Raw genomic sequence first — 25,048 nt, 5'->3', positions numbered from 1 at the left:
AACTTCAAGAAAAAGGAATGAAAATTTTCAAACATAAAAATTACCCATGGCCCCCAGCATTTCTCAAAGTCTGATAGCATTCACTTATTCTCTAGGTACCTTTGTTGCTTTTATTTTGTTTTCTAATTATTAAACCCTATATCATTTCCATCTGATAATATATTTAAATGGTTGCCTACTGGTATTCTAATCTTGTAAATTTATTCCAATTTTTAAAATATTATATATATTTATCTATCTATATCACTTTAAGCTTTAGGGCTTATCCAATTACAGTCCAACTCTCTTTGCTGCTGAAGTTTATATCAGCAGACACAGCTATCTTGACCGATAAACTTAATAGCATAATTGAGTAGTTAAGAAATCAGAGAAAAGGCTAATATTTAGTATGAAGAGTAGCTGACCTTGATGCTAGAAGACTTGGTTTTAAAACTTTACTAATTCTGTGTCCACGGGCATTATTTAAGCCAAATATTCACATGTAAAATATGCTTAATGTTGCTTGTATTATTTTATTCCACAGCCTTGTTGTTAAAATGCTTTTATAAACAATATGAGGAGGCTATATATACATTTAATATACTTTATCTTTAAATATTGATTTAAAATATTCATCACCCAGTGGTACCTTTGCATATTTTTTAAAAAGAAAACTATGCAAAACAAATCTACAGCTTTTTTGCTATTAATACTATGGTACATAATGCATGAGGGATAAAACATAGCAGAGTCCAAAAAAATTCAAATTAATGTTAAAATTCATTCCATTGATAACCTCTGTTGCTGTCTTTACTAGTGTCCTTTATTTCACTTCATTACATCATATTTATTGGGGGGTTTTGGAGGGAAAGGAAATTAAGAATTAAAAAGCTTTCAAGCTGTACTTTCAAAAGAACAGTTCAGTGTAAACTGGTACCCAGGATTACCTGGCAATGGTTCACATTTAAAAGAAAAGTCATTTTTCTGACATTCAATACCCGTGTTGCTTATCCTTTTTAATGACCACCTTGTTATGTATGACTACACTATTTTTTTCTTTACTTTTTGAACTTTTATTAGGCATCTACTCTGTGTCCTGTGTCAATGCTGGAATGCAAAGAGAAAAAAAATAAACTTTCTGCCTTCAAGGAGCTTACATGACACTGGGAGCTACAATAGGTACTTAGACAAGTAAATATGAGGTAATTATAGGAAGAAGAGAACATTAACAACTTGAGGAAGAGAGAGAATAAGGAAAGGTTTTGAGTAGGAGGTGTTATCCAAACTACATCTGGAATGAAGTTAGGAATTCTAAGAAGACAAGATGAGAAGAATCCAATACAGAAAGGCACAAAAAAGACTTGAATATGGATTTAAGAGATACTAAATAGGCCATTTTAACTAACATCAAATTATATGTGGATGCCTGTTCATTTGTATAGTTATTCCAGTTAATTTCTAGTGGTTTGTTTTATTTTGAAATTAAAAGAGACTTGAATTCTGAATGAGACTATAATAGTAAGTTACATGCTTGCTTATCTTTTGTTCTGCATTTGAAAATCAATGGAAATAAAAACCAAACTTTGTAGAAATTCCAAATTCACTCTAGTAATTAATAATGATAATAATTCCATGAAGAAACATTATAATAGGAACAGACATCGGCAGTACATCAGCCTTTCTGGCCTTGTGGATCTGGATTCCAAAAGAGCTAGGGGTTGCTGTATTATCTTGTAGAACTCAGTTTCTCTAGGGAAGGCGTTAACCACCTGGTGTTGGAGGGTGGGGTATTAACAGCTGGTGAAGCATTAAACACATGCTTTGACTACATGGACAAAGATACCAGAACCCCTAAAAAGAAAAAAAATGTACTTAATATTTGTACTTGTGAAATTACCCAGATACTGCACCTTTAAAAATGTAAAGAAAAAAAAAAGTGAAAAGCATTTTCACAGTTCAACATGTTTTTTTCCAAGAATTCTAAAAGCACTCAGAATCTCTAGTGTGTATATGTATCCATGAAAAAATAAAGTAATTTTTGAGTTCTAGATGCCTTTTGGCATCTAGATGCACAGTAGTTAGAGAACTGGTACTGAATCTGAAAGACCTGAGTTCAAATCTGGTCTTATATACTTACTAACTTGTGACTTTGAACAAGTTACTTTAACCCTGCTTACCTCAGTTTATTCATCCATAAAATGACTTGGAGAAGGAAATGGCAAACCATCTGGTATCTTTGCCAAGAAAATCCCAAATGGGATCACAGAAAACTTGACTTGACTGAGCAACAACAACAAAGATGTCTTTCATACAAGAGGAAGGTTTTGATCATTTGATAAGATATTTATCATTTGAAAGGTATTTATCATTTGATAAAATATATGCTAGAAAACATTTTGATGATACGAGTATGACTTTTTTTTTTTTTTTTTTTGCTAACCAGCTGAATTTATGAACAACTAATTAAAGCTCATGAGTGGTAAAAGTCCATTGATATGAAGTACAATCAACTGCCTTGATTATGTATTCAATTTAATGACTTCACCCAAAAATGAGAACTTGAATATGTGGAAGAAAGATTGTTAGTAGTATAGTTTCAAAAACCTACAATTTGGATAGAAAGGAAAATAGAAATAGCTTAGTGTCAGAGTAGAATTTTTATAGCATGTCATTACAGAGGCACAAATTTAACACAGTCTGGAAAGGCCAATGATGTCTATAATAGAGAATTTGAATTTTAGTATTACTGTATTGAAATTTGATGAAAGAACTCCACATTTAATTAAAAACATAAACTCAATGTTCATAAGTATATGTTCAGATTATATATTTTGTCTTTGATATTGTTATTGTTAAAATAGAAACTTTTACAGCAGGTCCTACGCCATGATCTAGCCTCTTAAAGAGAGACACACAGAGAGAGATGGAGACCCACAGAGAGAGATGAGGACATAAAGAGAGATGATATTACTGTGGTACAACCTGTAGTAGAATCTCAGTGTATCTAGGACTTGTGATTTCAGTGTGTGAAAAACTTAAGACCTGTAATCTTAGAGAGTTGTTTGAAGCCTGAAGAAGTTAAATGATCTACCAGGAGTCATGCTACTAGTGTCAGAGGTTGAATTTGAACTCTGTTTTTTTTTTTTTTTTCTGACTCTTAAGTTGAATAGATTATTTTGCTTCTTATGCTGTCTCCCAGTTAGAATGTCAATTTGATCCCAAATCATTACAGAATAGTTTGAGCGTAGGATAAGGCATATTTGCCTTGATAGTAACCATTCACTATCACCTTTATGTTAGGTAATAAAGGTTTATATTCCCAAGTACCACTAGTTTAGTAAGATCATTTTAAAAAGCCAACATGATGTCAGATAGACAGATGATTGGCAACCAAAATCAGGGTGCCTGAATTGCTTTTTGTTATACCAGCAAAAATGCATTCCATTTTAATATTTCTTTAACTTTAAAGAATAACCATGTTATATTCCCAACAGAATTTGATTTAACATCTTTTGTCAATTTCAGCCTCTTCAATTCCACTTTTCCATAAAAATAGATTTAAACCGCTTCATTAGACTCAATATTTCCTTCAAGTTTAAAAAATCCAAAGCGAATGCAACCTAAGCGGGCAGGAAGCAAAAAATATCAAAAGAAGTTATTCTGTGTCTGAACACTTCCTCCTTCTAGACCCAGGCTTTCCTCGGTACTATTATTGACGCATATAACTCATGATTATAGTAGAATAAAACCTTTCCAGTTCAGGAAAGGAATTCTTTCTTGCATAATGATCCAGCACTAGAATGCTCTGAGATCTAACAGAGAAGAACATGGGGCCTTTACAATCCTTCCAAAGAAGGTCCCTCTCTACCATTTTGCTGTGTTCCCGGGTCACTTATTCATTCACTTACCGTGTAGGATTAAGGATTTGTGTCCACTACAATTGCTCTCGTGATTTGGACATGTGAGACAGTTGAAGGACTGCACTCATTTTCTGTCTGCCCTGTTTCTTCACCCACTTTCCCACCACCCCTACCTCCCTTCTTATAAATGAGACACCATTACTAAATAGCCAAAGGCACAAGGAAAGTAAGGTTTGACAGTGCTTAATCATCCCAGAGCCACCTCACTGACCCTGATTTTGCCAACCCTAACCCCAGCTGTTGTTGGTTTTCGCGCAGTGTAAATGCCCTGTGCAGGACTTGCTGTGCTCCAGTCTGACTTGTTGACCAGTCTCAAGTTGTTGAATAGCTCGAATACTTGTCATATTTGTGGTTACGCTACTCAGCAGGCTTTTTTTTTTCGCTGTGCATTAGCAACTGCCTTTTGTCACCCGCCGCTTTTGGGGGTGGGGGGTGGGGAGGACGGAGAAGGAAAGGGAGAGAAACAAGGAGATTATCGATGATAGTTTCAGCTTCTTTGGCCGGGCTATCATCTCCTTTTGAAACTCTTTTCTTGCTGTTTTGGTTGCCACTACCAAAAGAAATAAAAGTAGCGACAGAGAGGGAGATGCTGGTCTGTGCTGCTACACAGCATCTCCTGCACTCCCACCTCTTCCTCCTCCTCCTCCTCCTCTTCTTCTTCCTCCTCCTCCTTCTATTGCTCCCTTCTCCTGCTTCTCCTCCTCCAACCGCAGCAGCTACAGCCCTAGCTCCGTATTAGCATATCTGATCTCCCGGGACAAAGGCACATGTAAGTGATAGCCCAGAGTGGGGCTCCTCCTCCTCCTCACTGGCTCAGCCTCGGAGGGGCCTGTGCGCGGAGCCTCCGGCAGGAGTCAGACTGGGTGCTTTCGCAGGGAAGGGGGGTGAAGGGAGTTAGGGTGGAAGGAGGAGGAAGAAAAAGAAGGGAAGAGTGGAAAGAGAAGGAGAAGGAAGAGGAGGACGAGGAGAAGGAGGAAGAAGGGAAAGAGGAGGAGGACAACGACGAAAAGGAGGAGGAGGAGGAAGAGGAGGAGGAGGAGAGGAGGAGGAGGAGGAGGAGGAAGAGGAGGAGGAGGAGGAGAAGGAGGAGGAGAAAGAGGAGGAGGAGGGCGGAACAGAGAGCAGGACTGGGCGGAGCGTTTACGTGAGCCAGAGGGCAAGGAGCTTGCGAGAGGCTGCACGTCACTCTTGCATGGCAAGTGGTGGGAGCACGGGCTGCGTTTCAGTCCGGGCTTCCCCCCCTCCCCGCCCCCGCCCTTCTCTCTTTCCTTCTCCGACACAGCCTCATCACCCCTCCTCCCTCTGTAGAATGCTTCTGGCTCACTGGCAGAGGACCGCAGAGCCTTAGCTCTCCGTCTCCCCCCTCCTTTCCTGACGCCACCCTTGGGTCCCCGGAGCTGAGGGGCGCTGTATGGAGGTGGTGTAGCCTTAGGAGTGGGCGGAACCCCCGCGTCCTCCCCAACCCTTCCTGATGCTGTAGTCCTCAGGTGGGGCTGCATGTGGTAAGTTCATCTGGACCTGTGGTCCGTGTCCCTGTGAATGTGAGTGGTGCAGGGAAGGAGCGACCCAGTGCGGGCTGCCCAACCTCGGAAACTGTAGGCACTGGGACCTGGAGGGAGCGAGGAGCGGGAGTGTGCGCGGGGAGGGAGGAGAAGGGGTGAGGGCGCTGGCAGAGAAAAGAAGGGGGGCTATTCGTACGAGAAAAGCTCGAGTCCTGAGCAGGTAGGAGGAACACCTCGCCTAGTCTCTCTCTGTTCCCTTAGACTTAACGAACCCAGAGGCCAGGAGACAGATCTAAGAGCCGGGAAGGTTGGGCCGGGGGTGGGAGGCGGGGGAGGGTAAGGAATGGACAGACTTGAAATGAGATCAGCTAGGGTTCGAAGCCCCAGCTCCGAGCTGTGGGGCAAAGAGCATGGACCTGGCTTCCTTTAGAGAGGATGTGCTGGGGTGGTTTTATGAATGTGTGGTACTTTTTTTAGAGGACGGTTCCTCAGCTTCTGGGCGGTTGCACATTTTCGAGTTTCCATAGTCTAGTTTGCATTCAAGTTCTGTGTTGGATTGCGAGATGCAATTGAACCTCTCTCTTCTTTCCTCTTATCACCGTGGACATATATATCTACATACATATATATATAGACATATCATGCTCAAAGTTCTAAGAATATTGGTGATGTAATGTTAGGCGAATTAGTCTTTTTTTTTTTTTTAATGTGTACACCTGTTGTTTTAAACGTCACTTTGTAGTTGAATATTAGGAAACCAGACTTTATCATCATGTTGCCTTCCCATATCTAAATAGGAATAAAGAATTGCTGGTATTGGTCTTTATATCCTTAGAACAGAAGGTAAGTTTAGAGAGCCTTTACACGAAGCAATTACTTATCCAGAGGAAAAAATACTTGATGGATTTTTTATTTGTTCTGTCTTCATTTTAACTCTGATATAGTACCTTTAAAAGATTTTATAACTTTAATTAGAATCATGTTTCACAAATAGCAGGCTTGCTAATATGTTAGAATATTTTCTTTATTCAGGGTGGTTTTAGAAGCTGTTCTTATTGATGTTTCAAGATCTTAAAAGTAAGTTCCTGTATTGACTTGGGAAGTGAGCAGAAACTTGAAACATCCTGAGATTCTTCCAGTTTTCAGTAAAGTTGGGGAAATATGCTAATTTGCATTTTCAAGCTGTATTCATAAGGTTTGCTTATATATGTATATTTATGTGCATATATCTTTATGGTTATACATTAAAAGCTTAGATAAGTTTTAATACCGAGGTTTGTTAATAAGCAGCTACTAAGTATATAAAAGTAGCGATTTGAAGAGTAGTCACTATATAAGAGAGCATGAGAGCCTCAATAGTCTGGGAAAATGACAAGGTCCACTTGACAGTACCCACAGTACCTTCCACCATACATGCCCATGTACTTTTGGTACACTTAATTTAGATTAGTGATCACAAGGCAACTGCTTGTGAGCCAAGGATACACATCTCTTTTTCTACCATTCTTTTATTACTATTCTTTTCTTGGTCTATAAATGTTTGTTTTCTTTTGATCGTTCAAGAGTTGGCCTGTATGAATATAAGTGCTGCTATGCAGATGAAAATGCACACTTTTGAAAGAAAGACCTCAACTCCTAGGTCAAATGAGGAAAAGTTACAGACTTGGATCTCTGCATTATCAGTTCCCTAACACAGAAAGCTAACTACAAATGTAATAAGATTTATCTTCCACTTTACTGTTTGGGGTTTCTTGTTAGGAAATTTATGTTGCTCATCAGTTCAAACTGTTGAAAGTAATTTTTACCCCCTTTTAAAACCACACTCCATAACAGAAATATACATATTGTACTGTATTACAAGCCTTTAAATTTTCTTTTCTCTTTCATTTGAAGATAGTTTTATGTTGTTTTTGTTTTTGTGGGGGTACAAACCAATTAACTATTCCTAAGTTTATTAGAATTGGTAAGGGGATTAGCAGTTTCTGTGCCTGTCAGCTATATAGTAGGTATCCTAGGGAACAAGTTATATTTGCCATATACTCTTCGTAATAGCTGTTTTGGATAACTTCCTTTAAAGAATTTAGAAAAATATAATTATTTATATTTAATGAACCTTTTGATTTTCACTGATGAATTTACTCATTTAAGTTTATTTAACTTGGAAAACCAAAATACATGGTATTCAGTAATCTTATATTGAATCAAAAACTGATGGACTATATTTTGATATTCTCGAACTTGGGGGCAAGGAAAAAGGGAAAAATGGTAATTTATGCACTTGCTCTTTTGAAATTAATAACTGCTTCAGGAATAGAAAAATGAATTTAGGGAGATTGGATAACTAAAGATACAGAGAACCTAAACATTCAATTTATGTCTTAAAATATTTTTAACAATAAATGTCCACATAAATTAGAATAAAATTTAAAACTAGTTCAGATTCACCATCCATCTAAATGCTTGATACTTTAAATTAAGCTAAATCAGCTCACCAGACTGTTAATAACTTTTATTTCTTTTCCTTTTTTTCGTAGTTTGCTGTGATTTCCTAGAAACACTTCTAAAAATACTAAAACTTTGTTTTCACTTTCATTTGCACAAAAATGTCAAAGTCATTTAAAATACATTATACTTATAAAAATATGTGGATCCACTTGGTAGTATACACTACTTTTTAATTCATTTTCAAATTTATTTAAATCCTTTTGCTGAAGAAATTTTACATATGGTGATTCATCTTGTGGCCATGATACAGAAGGAGACAACTCCAATTGCAATAGTTTCTTGGCAAAAAAAAAAAAAGAAGAAGAAGAAGAAAGAAAGAAAGTAAGGAAAATAGTCTCTGATTACTGAGTCCAAAGATCATGAAGTATGCTGAAGGCAAAAAGAGGGCAAGGTCCAGTTTAAATGGAAACGGCATAGCAATAGGGACAGACTCCAACATAGCAGGAGGAGCAGAATCCAGCATAGCAGGACCTCCCACTAATTAACACTAACCATAGGAAGTAAAAGCTGAACATGCAAAATAAGGCAGTAAGTTAGTGACACATATTCCAATCACATGTGCTCTATCCACATTTGATCATTATTCTCTTTAAAATAATTGTGGGTCTCTGAAATCATAACTACTGCTGCTAACAAATGAAAATGACTTCTAAAAAGATTTCACTCTTGTGGATATTTTAGTTTAAATCAAAGAGACATAATCTATTAACTAAAGTTGGTTTCATCTGATCAGTAAGATGGGTGTGGGGAGAAACTAGTCAATGCAATTTGATTTAAAAAGCCAAATTCTGCCTTCAGATGCAAGCAATGAGAATTACTTATGTATCTAAAGGCAGAGTTGGGCCCTGTGGCATCACATCATCCATTGTGTAGAGCAGTGTCTTTCTCCATTAGCGCTGCTTTGCAGTTCATTCTTTGTATGATTCTATGAATGGCATATGTCAGGCCAGTAAGACTACATTCATATTCTGTGTAATAAATAGATGCCTTTTTTCCTCTTAAAAATCATGAGATGAACCAAAACGTGTTTGCTTCTATAAAATAAATATTGAAATAGAAGCAGATTATTTAGAAAATTTTTAACTAACCAACCTGAATACAGAATTTTTATTGAATATAGAAGGAAAAGTAATTTAAATGTACATAAAGACTGTGTTATTTTGCTGTTGGTAATTTCATTTATTTACAATTTTTGTGATCCTAAAATTGAAAGGGACCTTAGAGAAATCAGCTAGACCAATTAGTTTTATACCCTCTTGTGCCTAATATAAATGGAACTTAAGTACAAGTAAAGGATTTAATTTTCTCAATTATAATACCTGTCAGGAATATCTGTAGCAAATGTAGTGCTTTAGTTTAATATGCTGCAAAAATCTAGCACAAAATAAATTGTGCAGTATATTCAGTCTACTAAGAATCTTCCGTCAAAAATGTGACAAACAACTGTTATTTTCTAACCTCTTAGATTTCCAGTATTAGTTTTCTTAAAACTCTTACTTTACTCATAGAGACAATAATAAAATTTATTGAGCAAACTGGGCTAAAGAAATCCCCAGGATTGAAGGTAAACTATGAGGATTCATTGGAGTAGGAGGTGGAAGGAGTGAGACGGGCATATTTAAAGTAGACATACAACTACTACAGCAGGTCTGACTAGTTTGAAGTGCCCAAAGGCAGCTTTGTCGTTACTAACTGTAGGTGGCAGCGAACTGAAATTCTTAAAACTTAATTCATGTGTATGTTATTATCTTCTTTCTCCATAAATTCTTATAATTTCATAATTAACATTTCTAGCATTTCTCTTCCATTTTCCTAGAAAACATCTTTGAAGTTGCATTTTTTTAAATCCTAGTATATTTTTGTGTTTTAATTTTCATTATGATGAATTGAAGGATTTAGGTTCTTTTAGAAGGACAAAGAAGTTAAATATTAAAACTACATGACTGTGTTGTGTAAGAGTAAAATATACTATTTGAATATTCTATAGTTAAAAATGCCTAATAGTAACATAATGTCACTTGCTGCAAATCAACCTTTAGCCTCATGCCTTCCTCCTCTTTCAGGCCAGCTGCTTATCATTCCACTCCATGCAACAGTTACTAAAGCTTTGAGCAGTCTTCCTTTAGTACCCCACCCATATATTTGAAAATATTGCCTGAGTTAACTCTTTTGGGGAATCTAAAAGTCCCAAGGATCATCCCTGTTTACAGGCAAGTTTGCATAATTTTATAACTACATTAATGAATTGACTAGATGCCAATCCTGTTTTGAACCAGGTAATCTTTAGTTAAGTTTTTCCCTTGTTTTATGAGATATGATAGAATTTGTTCTGTTTGGCAGATGTGGGGTGGTAGTAAAGGAGAAATTTGGTGAATATTCACATAAAATTGATAAGGCCTAAGAAGTAGTTGAATAGAATATAATTTTAAGCCAAAGATGAAAGATAATTTCTTTTTGTCTTGATTTTGGTTCCATTTTGTTATTATCTCTTCCATGCTATGTAAAAAACAGACTATGATTTTTTTCTTCTTATCATGGTCTAGGAAAAGCCATTTTGAATAGGGATAGTTGCAACTAACCATCTACATTACAGTTGGTTATTAAATGTTAAAGTATGTATCATATGGAATAATTGACTTATTCTAGAAGCAAATTTCTACCTAGAGATAACATAGCAAGACTAAAAGTATCACAGTATCTGGTAGCTTGAAACACAGCTTCATCTTGAGGTTAATAGAGCCTGAATTATTATTTAAATATTAGTTACTTTACATTTAATGTTCAACTCTCTTTTTCTTTGGCTATTAGGATTATACTTGATTATATTATTTTTCTTCCTTGTTATAGCCCAACTGGTATTAAACATTCAGAATATCACAGGTACTATTATCAGTATTCAGCATGCTGCTTCAAGAAGAATGATATCGTGCTTGAAATGGAACTATAATTACTGAAAAGCAAATATTTGCTTTGTATAATGCCATATCTTGCCCCAAATTTTCAGATTATATCCTTGATTCATTTATATACTTTGTGAACTACTTAAGTGTTTCTAATATAAAGTTGAAGATTTGCTTAGCAAAATGTTATCATCTTTACGTAAAGGGGCAATTAAATGAGCTCAGCACTATTTTTATTTGGCTAGAATGATTTTTTTTATTTCCACTGGACCAGTGACTATTTCTAAGTTTAGAATAGTACTTTCCCCCTTTTGAGCATCTTAAAATAATTTTTTTGTAATTTCAAGTTATATTATTCAGACTACACAGACTACACAGAGTAAATTTTTCTCTTCAGCATTCCAGAATCAGAATGTATGTTAAAATTCTTAGTTCTGCTTACCAAAAATCACACTTGTCTAATCTCCTACCTTTTCACTAGTAACTGAAAATAAAAGGGAAATACAGCATGTATTTATGAGAATTATTTTGTATCTTATCTCTGTACAGTAACATGAATTTGAAAGCAAGAACTCTTCAAAACTAATCAGAAGCACCTAAGACAATTTTAAAATACTTTCACGGATGTACTTTTTGCTATAGCTTGCTTATTTTCATTACTTTTAGTGGCAAACAGTTGGATAATAAATAAAACTTAAGGGAATAAACTAGACTTCTTTGTTCTAAGATGTCATTTTCATTTTTATAGTAAAATCCTCCCATGAGATAGTATTTGATTTTCATTTATTGTATAGTCCTCCCTTAAAAAAAAAAAAAAAAAAACCAGCCCATCACATATTTTTTTTGCAAAGCTTTTGGTTCCTTCCCTAAGTATTTTTTTTTCCTACAAGCAGTGTTTGTCAAGGGTCTATAACGTGAGGGGAAAAACAAGGGATCTTTGGGGAAAAGATACTATGGAAGAGTTGAAACAAGGATCCCATCCAAGTAATTATTGCTACAGTAGAAAAAAATTTTCCATTAGAGGCTTTTAAGCTTCTTTGATGTACACATATAACTTTTTGGGAATTATACAGGGTAAAAGGAAAATAGAATCTAAAGCTGTTTTAACTTTTAAGTCTATTTACTAGATTTCTCAGCAAAGCAATGAAAATAGACTAAAATGTCTCAAATTGTTTAAAACTGTCACATATTTCAAATAAACAACTTCTAGATGAAAAGGGACTGATATTAATATACTTCCCACAAACTTTGTTTTATATATACATATATACATATACATATACATATATATATATAGTATCATGTATCTCAGTTTATAATTTTACTAAAGTAGCGGATGTTATGCATAGTACATATGTCACTGTCACTTTAAGGTTAACTGTACATAGTTTACAATTAAATTACCCCTTCCCATCACCCTTTCTTCTAGTGTTTTTCATGGTAGTAATGTCTGAGGAAAGTATCACTTGTTCAGCTTGTTCAGTACATTGAAAAGATTATTTAAGGCTTAAAATTTTAGGATTAAATTTAGAGAAAATGTTCTGTGAGTGGAAGTCAACTTCAGGATTGTTTCATGTTGAAGTCCACATAGTTTGTCAGGGCACAGGCATTTGTTACTACAGGTCAGTTTCTCTTTTGAGAAATGTTTCTGGGATTTAAACTAGAATTTGAAGCATTGGTATTACTGTTTACTGACAGCATATTTTCCTTTTGGGGAAGATTTGTAAATAGCATAATTGATCATTTCTACTTGAAAAACTCCCTTCCCTTACCTCTACTTGTTTAGCTTTGCCGCAATAGAATTTGGGAATAATTTTGAAACGAGAGTTCTTTAGGATGCCTATAACTAAAACTGTTGTGAAGCATCATCACCCTTCTTCAGAGAAAGGAAATCTGCATTGTTTTCCCATCTTCTCTCATGGTTGGCTGTCAAGTGCACTCTAGCAGATTACAGAGAGTCAAACTTACTCAGCATAAGGGTAGCATATGCTTGTTTACATAGAGTAGTGCTTTTTGGGTTTTTTTAATTTCTTTGTATCTGGCTCCTATCACAATGCTTCGTACATCAGTGTCCAAGTAATGATTAAGTGAGTGTGTGGACAGAAGACTCTACCAAGTAGTGACTTTAATTTTAAGTGATTTTAAATGCATCGTCCAGTTTTTAATATACAGGATTTATCTTTACATTTTGGTGTTCAGGTTAAATTGTTACTAGTTTAGAAACAATAATCCTACTAAGCCATCAGTTTAAATGAAGTTGAATAATGGATTTGCTGTTACCTTTAGCCAAAGCCTTTGACACAGGGAAAGGTGGAGGGTTTAGATGTGCAGTTTTACTGATAAGAGGAATTCCCAGGTAAGGATGCTCCACCCACTAAACAAGTTAATACCTTCTCTGTAATTGATAAGCCTGAAAAGTGATAAACTAGATCACCAAGAAATGAAAATGGCTTGTCTGATGTGCCATAGCTAATCTGTTTCAGACATGGGACTCGAACTCATGTTGTCCTAGTTTTAGGATCAGCTTTCCTTCTTTAGGTAAATACATGAATTCTTAATGTTCCCATCATTATGGAAGATAGACAAGTGACTGACTGCTATCTTGGGGATGGCAAAATAAGTAGCAATCACAAGGAATCTTTGAAATCATCTAATGCAGTACACTCATTTTACAGATGAAGAAATAAAGGAAGGAAATGTTCAGCATTCTGCCTAAAGGTCTTATAGAGTAGTCTGGTGTAGGGCTGGAATGAGACCTGATTTCTAGGCCTTTGCTCTTTTCACTAGACCATACAACTTCCCAAAGAACCTGACTTTGCCAAAACTCCATAAGAATCAAAATTGGAAGGTAAAATGCCTATCTATTTCCTGATACATTCCTGTAGGGTTGAAACTCATCCCAATAGAGGAATAAATAAAATTTCTGCTACAGTTATTTAGTGATAGAATGTAAAATCTTTTTTCTTAATTATTTAATAAGGTAATAATTTGTTCTAAATGTTTATTACAGCACTTTCTAACACTGACACTATTTGGCTTACTAAATGCAATTTTTTCAAAATCTTTTTTTCCAAAGAAAAGTTATACTTGACAAACTAACAATGCATTAGGTGCTGTTTTTAATTAATAGAAGCATATGCTTCCTCTAAAGACTGCAACCAGGAAGAGTTTGTAAGTGTGGATTTGAAGAAACAAAACAGCAAAACTTCCAAATGTTGAAAACCGTAGTGTCTTGCTTTTAGTTTATTTAAAAGCTGTCTGATATGTTTTCAGTTATTTGCCGGTTTAAGAAATTGTAAAGAAAATGGTATGAGTTGTTCTTATGGATTTCAGTTGAAATACGGTATCTGATCATTAATAAACAGCTTGCTTTGCCCTCCGGGCCTCAAATAGTACAGTATGCAACAAGGGAGTGCAGGCAAGGCACGAAGATGGAAACAGTAGTATCGGATTACAGTTTCAAAATATCGCTGGAACACGTTAGCTGGCTTTACTCTATTGACTGGCTTTATAATTACATTGCTGATTTGTTAGGGACGGCTCTGCCTTACTTTCCAATTAACATGGCTGTTACTGCAGGGACTTTAGAAATACTGGATGCATTTTCATTACAAAGTGGTGGTGGTGGTGGGGGGGATGCTACACTGATCTCTGGTGGAATTAGGTGTTCTATTAATGAAGATTCTGAATCTCCCTTCTTTGGCTCTTTGGAGGATCTTTACCAGATCCTTACTATATACCTTCTTAATAAAGGGGGAGGGGGAGGAGGTAAAATAAAGGGAGGGGGGTGAGAAGATCCCTACCCAAAGAGCCTAGCCCATGTTTTTTAGCATTTACTTTTTGCCAAAGGCAGTGATGTTTGAACTATTACTACTGTAAGCTATGCAAATACTGCTTTTCACCTTAGCCTACTCTGGAGGCTCACTTAAATATACTCACCCAGGAACTTTGCAAAAACAGTCACAGCCTCGGAGCCAACTGCAGCACACCCTATCTGTTTGTGCATGACTGTGCTAAAAGCCATATGTACTTTTATTAGCTTCTCTCTGTGACCCTGCCATCCTTACCCACTACAACCTTTCTGGAGCATTGTTTTTAATTCCGTGTTGTGCTTCTTAGGGGAAAAAAAATCCACACTATTTGTTTCTTTGGCTAATTAAACTTTAAAAGGCTTCTTTTAACTGTTTAGAATGAATTTGCCCAAATCCAAATTTCCCCCAGTTGAAATAAGATAATTCTTTTCCCTTCAAGAGCAATTGTAACAACAGATCTGAAAGAAGACCCAAGGTTTTCACATAGAGAGCAATTATTTCTTTTGGTGTTTTCTTCCCTTTCTTTAGAAAGGGTAGCAGGTGGAAAAGTGTCTTTTTGTCAAAGACAGAGGGTTTCCAGCTGAACTATCTCATATACCATGACCAATTTTTTTTTTTTAAGTGCCAGTCAGTCAACTGAGGTGAAAAGAGAAAAACGAGAATCACCTTCTGTGTTAGCAGTGCAAAACAATTCATGACTCTAACTCCCTCAGGTTTGAGTCAGCCTTCTTATACTGGGGAGATTTATCATTGTTTGCCCTTCATTAGAAGAATTTGGTGGTGATTAATTAGTTTTTTTTTCGGGGGGGGGGGGTTAGAAAATTATTTTTTCATACAGAGGCAGTTCAATATATACCCTCTCCCCTCAAAAAGAAACAGAGAAAGAAAGTGAAAGAATGCATGTTTCTTTATTCCGTGGGTTGAAATCTGTGTATAAATATATGTTCTGTGGTTTTAGCTGCACAGGATGTCAGTGAGGAAGTAGCCACTGCCAACCTTGCTTGAAGACACACTTCACACAATAGCTAGACCCTCCTACTTTTTCTTTCCTTTCAAACCCTGAATCCAACTGGACAAATCACTACATATGAATTGTTGAAGTTCATATAAATTATTTTTAATTTATCTTCTCTCCCTACCCTTTAAAAAAAAATGCAAGATTTCTAATAGTGCTCTTAGGAGGACAAAACTATTGGTTTTATGTGCAGAACTTATACTCTCCTGCACTGTTCAGCCCAGTTATATCATAACTGAAGAGTCTGGAACTATGATTTCTTTCTTTTAAAAAATAATTTTTATTGATATCCTTTATTATATAACTTTAATTTCCAAATTTGTCTTTCCTCTCTACTTCTCAGAGATTCTTCCCTTCTAACAGAGAATTAAAGGGGAAGAAAAGACAAGAGCTTAGTAACATTAATTAATGTAAGATCCAAATCTTACAGTAGATGCAGTATTATACATAGTCTCTCACCTCTGGAAAGAAGAAATGTTCATTTTTTTCTTTCCTTTTATAAGTCAGTTTGGACATTATAATTGCACAAGGTATGGTTTCTTTTTTGTTCCTTTCATTCATACTGTTTTCATTCTGTAAATTGTTTCCTCAGTTCTGTTTACTTTACTTTGTCTAACAGCTCATATAAGTCCTCCTCTTCTGAATTCTTCAGATTCATCATTTTGTGATACAGTACTATTACATTAAGGTAGGTAGGTGGTACAATGGAGAACACCCAGCCTGGAATTAGGAAGATTTGAGTTCAAATTTGGCCTCAGGCACTTAATTGCTTTGTGATCCTAGACAAGTCACTTAACCCTATTTGCCTCAGTTTCCTCATCTGTAAAATGAGCAGGAGAAGGAAATGGCAAACCACCCCAGTATCTTTGCCCAGAAAAACCTCAAAGGGGGAAGGAAGAATTAGACAAGACTGAAACTGAACAACAGAATACATTATATTTACATACAATAATTTGTTTAACCATTTCTGAATCATTGTTTCTAGGTCTTTGATACTATAAGAAATAATACTATAAATGATATATGATAAGATCATGAGAAGTGCAGACCAATTACATATATTTTACGTGTGTGTATGTGTGTGTGTATACACACACACACAAAATGAAATTTCTATCTTTGACTTCCTTGGGGATTTCCAATCAATTCAATTTCTGAATCAGGGTATGGATATCTTAATCACTTTCCTAGCATAATTCTGCTTTCCATAAAGATTTTTCAAAGGTGAAAAGATTCACACTTTCACCAACAGGCCTGACTTTCCTTTGGCCTGTAATTCCTAAGGCCCCCTTTAAAAATGATAAACATTTTCTATTAACTATGTTTTTTTATTTTAGTCTTCATTTTGTAGGTATAGAGAACTCCTGGATGGAAAGCCCCACACTACTGATGCAAATCAGTACCTTTTCTGAAATATGTAAATTTAAGAGTGTTCCCTAGGGCACTCAGAGGTTAATTTTTTTAATAGCCTATTTATTTACAAAATCTTCCATACCTCTATGTAAGCTGTCGAGAGAAACAGCTTTGACTCCTCTTTCTGACCCCTAAATGTTGGTGTTCTCAGAGTTCTAGCCTCAACCCTCTTATTCTCTTTATTGCCTGGAAAACTCATTTATTCCTGTAGTTTCATTTTCTCTCTTTACATAGATTATTTACAAATCTATACCTCTTGTCTTGACCTTTCTCTCTAGCTTTAGACTTGCATCTCCCAACTACACAGAGGATATTTCTACTGAATTACAGAATCATGTATTTTGAAGTGTAAGTGGTCCCAGAGATTATATGTAGTTCAATCCCTTATTTTACAGATGAACAAACTAATGTTCAGAGAGTTTAAGTAACTTGCTCATAATAACATAGCTAGATAGGATTTGAACCCAAACTTTCTGGATTTGAAACCATTTGAACCATTTTGCCATGCTTCCTCTCCTTGGAAATATGCTACCAGTACTTTAGATTTATCATGTCCAAAGCCAAATTATACTCCTTCTAAAGCTGTTCCATTTTCTTTCTTCTTTCTCTTTACAGGTGGCACCACTAATTACTTGTGCTTAATAACTTCTCTTTAATCTCCCACAACTAATTATTTGATAAATCCTGTCAATTCTGCCTTTGACATATCTGTTTCTAACTTCTCACTAGGCCTACTGACACAAAACCAAGTGCAGGTCTCCTTGGGTGATTATTCTTATATTATATATATATATATATAGTATCTTCCAATACATCCTTCCCATTGCTAGATTAATCTTATGCTCAGTCATGGGACTTGAGTCAAAATTCTGGAGCTGCTACTTAATGCCTGTATTACCTTAAGCAAACTACTTAAACTCTCTGGGCCTCAGTTTTCTTATTTGTAAAACCCAAAGGACTGGGCTAGTCAATCAATAAGCATTTATTAAGCAGTCATTAGGTGCCTGGTACTGTGCCAAATGCTGGTGACACAAACTAAAGCAAAACTATGGAGAGAGCTTTTACCTTAATGAGCTGACATACTAATGGGAGAGTAAAGACTAGAAAACCTCATGTAGCTGAATCTGTATAACTTCTTTAGTTTCCTCATCTCCAAATCTGTGGTGTATCTCATTTATCCTGTGTCCTATGTCTAGAGTACCCTTCTCTTCTCACCTCTGATCTCTGCCTGCTGGAATCCTTTCTTTCCATTAAAGCCCAGATCAAATGCCATCAAAGAGCCTCCTGGCCCTCCACTAAATTAGTCTTCTTTACTACCACCACCACCACCAGCTCCACTATCTCCACTTCTGCCTCTACATACCCAGGGACTTGGCAAGGCACTTAGTTTGTGCTTTTCATGAATCTATTATATATCATTTTATATTATAATTATGTATATTGTGTTTTCCCTAGTAAATTATGACCTCCATGGAGGCAGGAATCATGCCTTTTTAAATATTTGTTATCTCTTCCAGAACCTAGCATGATAAGTGTTAATATGTATTTAATGAACATTAAAGTCATAGTTTTTCACTTGTTCAGTTACCTGAAATGAGATTAGACAAAACTCTTGAAAATACATTCAAGCAAATCAAACTTTGTTCTTAAGGTATTAAGAACGTTATTTAATGAATCTCTCCTGACTTTCATTTCATTGATGCCTCTTCACATGCTTTCACTCAGTGAATGTATTCACTTAGATTCATATACAAAGAATCTCAAAATTCATCTTAGGTTGTGTTCCTAGATATTATGAGGCAATTGCTTGGAATTCAGAAGGTATTTATTTGTAGTAACAATGTTATAAGTCAGAGGTCAGCAAATCTGACCTTCTACCTGTTTTTGTACATCTGTTGAGCTAAGAAAAGTTTTTAATAATAAAGCTCTTTTTAAAAGATGTAAAAAATCATTCTTTATTTACTTACTACTTGACTTGACTCTCAGCCATCATTTGCTCACCCCTGTTTAAATCATATTTTCCTAGGCCATCTCACCAATGCCTGTTAAATATGTAACTTACTAGAAGTATAGTAAAATAACAATAATACATTTACATACCTCTTAAATTTTTTCAGAATACTTTGTTGACATTCACCTCTGAGGTAAGTAATGAAAGTGTTAGTGTCATCATTTTAGAAATGAATTCTAGTGACTCTCCTATAGTTAGTAAGCTGGTGTTACTAAACTATTTGTACAGAGTCTAAATCTAGCATTATGGTTCCATTATATATCTTGCAACACATCCTTCCCATTGCTAGATTAATCTTATGCTCTGTCTGATTGAAAAGGAGTAAGAAGGCTCTTTCCTATTCCCATGCTTCACCTTCCCCCCCACCCCCAACTTAAAAATCATTGTGGGAAAGACAAAGTTATGCAGAGGTTCTAAAGGTGAATATTGAATAAAGTAGGATAAGACAACTACTAATGAAGTCAGTGTAATTCGTTTTCAGGGGAAATCTAGACTGGCTATCCTGGCATAATTTAATACAAAATTTAGAACAAAAATTATGGGGTTTTGGTGAGGAGGAATATCCTCCTTTCCTTTCTTCTCTTATATCTTACCATCCTGGCCCATCAGAAATAAGCAGGATGGTGAAGTGGAACTGGGCATCAGCTTATACATCCAGGGAGAGGGGGAAAGAGGGAAATATAACACCTGGAAGAAAAGGTTCTGTAGCCATCAAGTGCTCTAGAGGGAAGTACAGTAGAAAGAGTAGTAAATTAACTTTGAGCCAGGAGACACGAATTCTCCTACTGGCTCTGCCACCACTTGTGTAAAATTGGTGTGAACTTGAACAAATTTTTAACTTTTCTGGACTTCAGTTTCTTCATTTTTAAGAAGGGACTTGTGTTGCCAAAACTATCAAGTGGAGGAAGGAGATATGTAGCACCACAACTGACACCTGTATTATTGGGAAATGAATGAGCATGAAATCTAGACACCATAGAGAAGAGAGAAGCAAAACTATCTGGTTACGGTAAAGAAGCAAAACTCCTGATAAAGAAGAGTTAGGGTATTTAATTAATATGGCTCCCTGCAAACCATATAGAGCAAGAAATTTATATTGTAGAAATCCTCTAGGATTTGTTTTTTTTTTTTTTTTAAGTTTGAAAATCTAAGAGGCACAATAGATTCAATTTGAGGATTGAATGGGAAGGTGATTTATGGTTCCTGTGGAAAATTGTCAACAGAATATTTCAAAAATTGTGATACGATGGACCACCTATGTGCCATCCATTTAATAATGAGAGGTATTATGAGTGAGACAGTAAAGGTCATTTTGCTTATGATCGGAGGAAAAGCTCATCAAAATCACAATATCTCCTTCAAGGTCCAGAAGGAGGTGTTCTTGCTTGAAGAATAGGGGCCATGGTAAGTTAAGATCCATACCCCTTGGAAGTCAAGATCTCCATCTCTAAATAGATTTAGATCTGTCTGCTATGTTATTTTGATTCAGTCTATAAAGTATTTCTAATCATCTTACTTAAGATTCTAGGTCTCCCTCAGGTCCAAGAAGCAGTCAACCATAGTCAGGGTCGTCATCTACAAAGAGAAAGCCACTCAGCTTCTAAAAGGCCTCATAAGTGAAATCTTAGAAAAATGGCTGAAATTAAAAACTTAACCTTTTAGGAAGAAAATTATTTTGTTTATATTAGTACAAGAGATTTTATGATGTCTCTTCAGTGTCAAATTTAATCTAGAACAGAGGTGTCAAATAGGATCTCAAAATACTGTGGAAGCCATATTCAAATATAACTGGGAAATAGTTAATAAAATAAATAACAATACAATAGAACGTGGAGAATGTTAAAATGTGGTTTTCTAAGTTGACATGATATAGCAGGAATCCTTATGAACATTTAGTGGCCCCTTTTTCTATTTGAATGTTTGACACCATTGTATCAGAACAATATTTGCTCCGATAATCAGAATGTATCTGAATATTTTAAGAATTTTGTAAATTCATATCCATAGAATAGTATCAATCTTTTGATTCTATTAATGCCCTGAGGCCTAAAAATGTTTAACAATTTTTGTTGGCACATTTAAAAATGATGGATTCCTTTAAAAAAGGAAGGGGAAGGAATTAAACTGGCTAATATTGTGGTACCAATTTAGTCAAAATTTACTAGACTTTCAGCTATTGAGTCTCTTTATATGACTTCATTAGGATGATCTCAATCAGGAATTGCCACTGAGGGTCCTTAACTAACTAAACAGACTTGTATTATAAGAATGGTATTGTGAAAGCTTACCCTTTCTTACTAATTGCTCTCCTGTTGGCCTTATCATAATTCCTTACCCTTGACTCACTCTTTAATAAATCAAGACTAAGCTATCCTCATTTTATTTCTAATAAGCTTTATATTTTGTTTCTCTGTCAAACATATTTATTTGGGCAATGGTAGAGTGTGTCTTTGTACAAGGTAAATTTTTTAATGAGTTGCATTTAAAACCTTTATGGGAAAAGGTTTACCTTTTACTAGGATTAAAATGGGTTTCCATTCTTGGATTGCAACCCAAATTAAGATTACCAAAGGTCAAGAAAAATAAAAGGTAACGGCCCTATCTGTCTTCTTGGTCAGGAACAAAGGACAAGTAACATGAGGGTTTCTTTTTTTGTTGTCGGTCAGAGAAGAGAAGTAAAAGCTAGGCCCAAGAGATGGCCCTTCCCCCCACTGCTGAATCCTGCTGAGAGTTGTAGTCTTTTCTTCTATCAACTGTAACACCCTAGAAATACTACAAGAAACAGTGAATATAAAGAACATAGAGAATATGGGAAGGTTTATATAAACTTATGTAAAGTGAACAAGCTAGAACAAGAAAAACAATATATACAATGATTATAATATAAACAGAAAGTACAACAATATGGGAGGAAAGAACTGAATGGTGTAATTGTAATGATCAAATGATCAAACAGAAGAAAAAACACTTCTTTCTCTTCTTTAAAAAATATGAGGGAACATGAGAATGGAACACTGTGATATCAATGAGAATTTTAAGAAAACTTAAAAAATAAAATACAATAAATACTTTAGAATATGCCTATTATTATTATCATCATGTACAACATGTCTACTGTCTTTAGGGAGTAGGAGATTGTACAACCTAGATTACAGTAATGTTTTTGTTCTAAGTCTCAGAATTGAAAGGGATCGTAGTGGTCATCCAGTACAGCCCATATCTGACCAACAATCCCTTTTATTATATACTCAATATGTGGCTATCCAACTTTTGCATGAAAATATCCTTTGAAGTCAAACTTATCTCCCAAGGCATAAGTTTCTGCATCTGAGTAGAGCTAATTATTAGAAAGCTTTTCCTTCTGTTGAACAGAAATTTGTCTCTGCAGCTTCCACTCACTGTTCTCAGCTCTGCTTTATTGGACCAACCAGAACAGACCTAATTCCTCATTGGGATAGTCCCTTAGAAACTTGAAGGTAACAATTATGTCCCCACTAAGCTTTCTCTTCTCCAGGCTAAATACAATCCATAGTTCTTTCAAGTTGTCCTGTGTGGTAGGATCTTGAAATTCTTAATTGGTTTTGTTTCTTCCTTCTGACATGTTTTAACTTATTGTTTCTTTCTAAAATTCAGAATGAAACACAACTGCATTTCATCCATAGTTGTACAGTAAGTCCTCAATTTTTGTTTCTTGAAAATGGTATAAAAATAAAAAGTTCATGCATTGTACATATGAGAAATAAGGGGCTAAGTTCCTGCTTGCTAGAAACTAATAGTAATCATAAAAAACCCAATATACAAAATAAGATTGGTAACATGTGAAACAAAAATTTTTTCTCACTAGTTATTCTCTAGCATTCTGTGACCTGTGCTGACACACTAGAAAAATTTGCATCAGACATTATTCACTTTTCATAACACATGAAATTTGCAGTATTGTAAACACTGTACATCAAATAAAATTCATAAAACTAAACATCTTTTAACCTAAATCATACCTTCCACTGTGTAGGATGGCTATGTGAGGGCATTGTACTGTATACTCTACTGATGTAATTCTCTCTGTTCTCTGAAAACCAAGGAAGAGGTTGCTGAGACTTGAATTGGTGTTGTCAGAAGAGTCTGAGACTGGTGAGATGTCAGCATCACCCTTAGAGCAGGGAATAATTGCAAAACAAAATTTGAATTTTAAAGGCAAACAATGAAAACATGCAATGAATGTACAGAGCTTTTTAGGCTATAAGCACAGAGTAAGAGCAGTGCAGCAGCTAATAGAATACTGATCTTTCCACAAATTTGTTTGCATGGTGTCTCTCATTCTTATTATTGCACATACTGTGAACATGTGTAACTGCTAATGGAAAGTGAAAATGAGGTTACTGATAAAATGATGCAGGTGTTTGAAATTGAAAAAGTTAAATACTTGAATGTTGAGGATTGACTATTTTATTATTCTTCACACTTAATGTCTTCAAAATAATAGTTATAGCTGGGTTTAATCTTCAAAATAAATATGATCTCTTTTACTTATGTTGGAAAGTTATGCTCATTGGTATCCATTTTAAGGTAACATTTGGAAAATGATTTGGAGTAATTGGACATATACAATTAGTTTTTGCTTTGTATAACTCTATAAAGCTGAGTTTTCTACTCTGAAATTGAGAGAGAGAGAGAGTAGTGAATCAGACCAATGATTTCATGATAGGTAAGTAACTTCCTCTCCCAATGCAGACAGACACCTTAAAATCTAGGAGAGTTGACTGGGACCCTGAGAGATCAGTGGAGAAACTTCAACCCTGGTCTTTTGGATTTTTCAACTAGCTTTCTATTGGCTATTTCATGCTGCATTCACTTTGAGAGTAGGATAGTATTGAGAAATATCAATATTAGTCAAATATAGTCTGTTTATTTTTATTGGCTTGTTTTTACTTGGAGAACATCTTGAAGAGAGAGGCAGTGCTAAAAAAAAAAAAAAGGAGATGATTTTGCTAATATTTTAAATATCGGGTTTTAAAATTTTAAATTTTAAAATTTTTAAATCAGGTTTTTGCAGAATCAAAGAAAAGCAGGAGGTCTTTAGGGCTGCTCAACAAAAACTACTGGAGGACTTTTGAGTGGTGGTTTTCCAAATCAGGTTTTCACTGCTCTAAAAGACATTGCCATTTTATTTGTACTTGTCTCATCCAATAAAAATCTCTGACTGAAGGCTTGTGACCATCTTTTGTATGCTTCTTAAATCCTTGCTTGACCATCCTAGCCCATGAACATTTACAAATATAGAGAGCTTTACTAAAATAGTGGATGATGTTGTTGGAATAATAATAGTGAATAAGACATGACCCCTGCCATCATGAATTTTACAGTCCCTTCTCTAAACTCTCATTAGACTTCTTATCTCTGTGGCTCTTAGGATTTGGGAGCTAAAAGAGCCTGTAGAAATCACATAATCAAATATTTTCAGATAATAAAGGCAACTAGACACTTAGATATTGCTTCCTATAGTGTCTTCATATATATCTTGTCGCCTCAGATAGTTTAGAAAACTCCTTAAGAACAGAGACCTATATTCGGGCTTTTCTGATACCCAAACTCATAGCCTTTTCTTTTTGTGTATAGTGCTAAATAAATACTTATTGATTTGAATAAATAGTCTGTAAATACTGTTTAAGGGAGAAAATGAAATAAAATCTTAGTTTCCAACTCTAATCTCTATTTCTATATTTGTAATAAAGTTAATTTCTTAATTAAAAAAAAAAAAACCTAAGTTGGAAAGCATGTTGTTGCCTGTAGAATTTTAGCATTAGGTTCTTCACTGCCTTTCACAGTGCCTGGAAAATTACTTAACAGAGTCTACAATTTTCTAATACTATTTTCTTCTGGGGAGAAGGTGAGAAAATATATTGCATTTCTTGATGATTACATTTATAATTAAGGGGTTGTAAATTATGTAGACAAGGTTGGGGTTTTTTTTATTCCTAATTAAACTATTTC

At 35.2% G+C, this 25,048-nt stretch overlaps 1 protein-coding gene across 3 annotated transcripts in view; it reads left to right on the top strand.

The window, feature by feature from the left end:
* Nucleotides 1-25,048, top strand: part of SERTAD2 (SERTA domain containing 2) — a 200,434-nt gene that overhangs the window by 160,504 nt on the left and 14,882 nt on the right. Inside the window, exon 1 of one of the 3 annotated variants that reach the window (XM_051975390.1) lies at nucleotides 5,000-5,401. The exons of the other annotated variants lie outside the window; for them this stretch is intronic. The gene's annotated coding sequence lies outside the window, so the exon portion shown is untranslated. Of the gene's footprint in view, nucleotides 1-4,999; nucleotides 5,402-25,048 lie in introns of those variants that run through there. 3 annotated transcript variants of the gene reach the window in all.

Source organism: Antechinus flavipes, chromosome 2, assembly GCF_016432865.1.
Source record: "Antechinus flavipes isolate AdamAnt ecotype Samford, QLD, Australia chromosome 2, AdamAnt_v2, whole genome shotgun sequence".
NCBI lineage: Eukaryota > Metazoa > Chordata > Mammalia > Dasyuromorphia > Dasyuridae > Antechinus > Antechinus flavipes.
The sequence above is the reverse complement of the archived record's forward strand: the minus strand, read 5'-3'. Positions and strand labels throughout refer to the sequence as shown.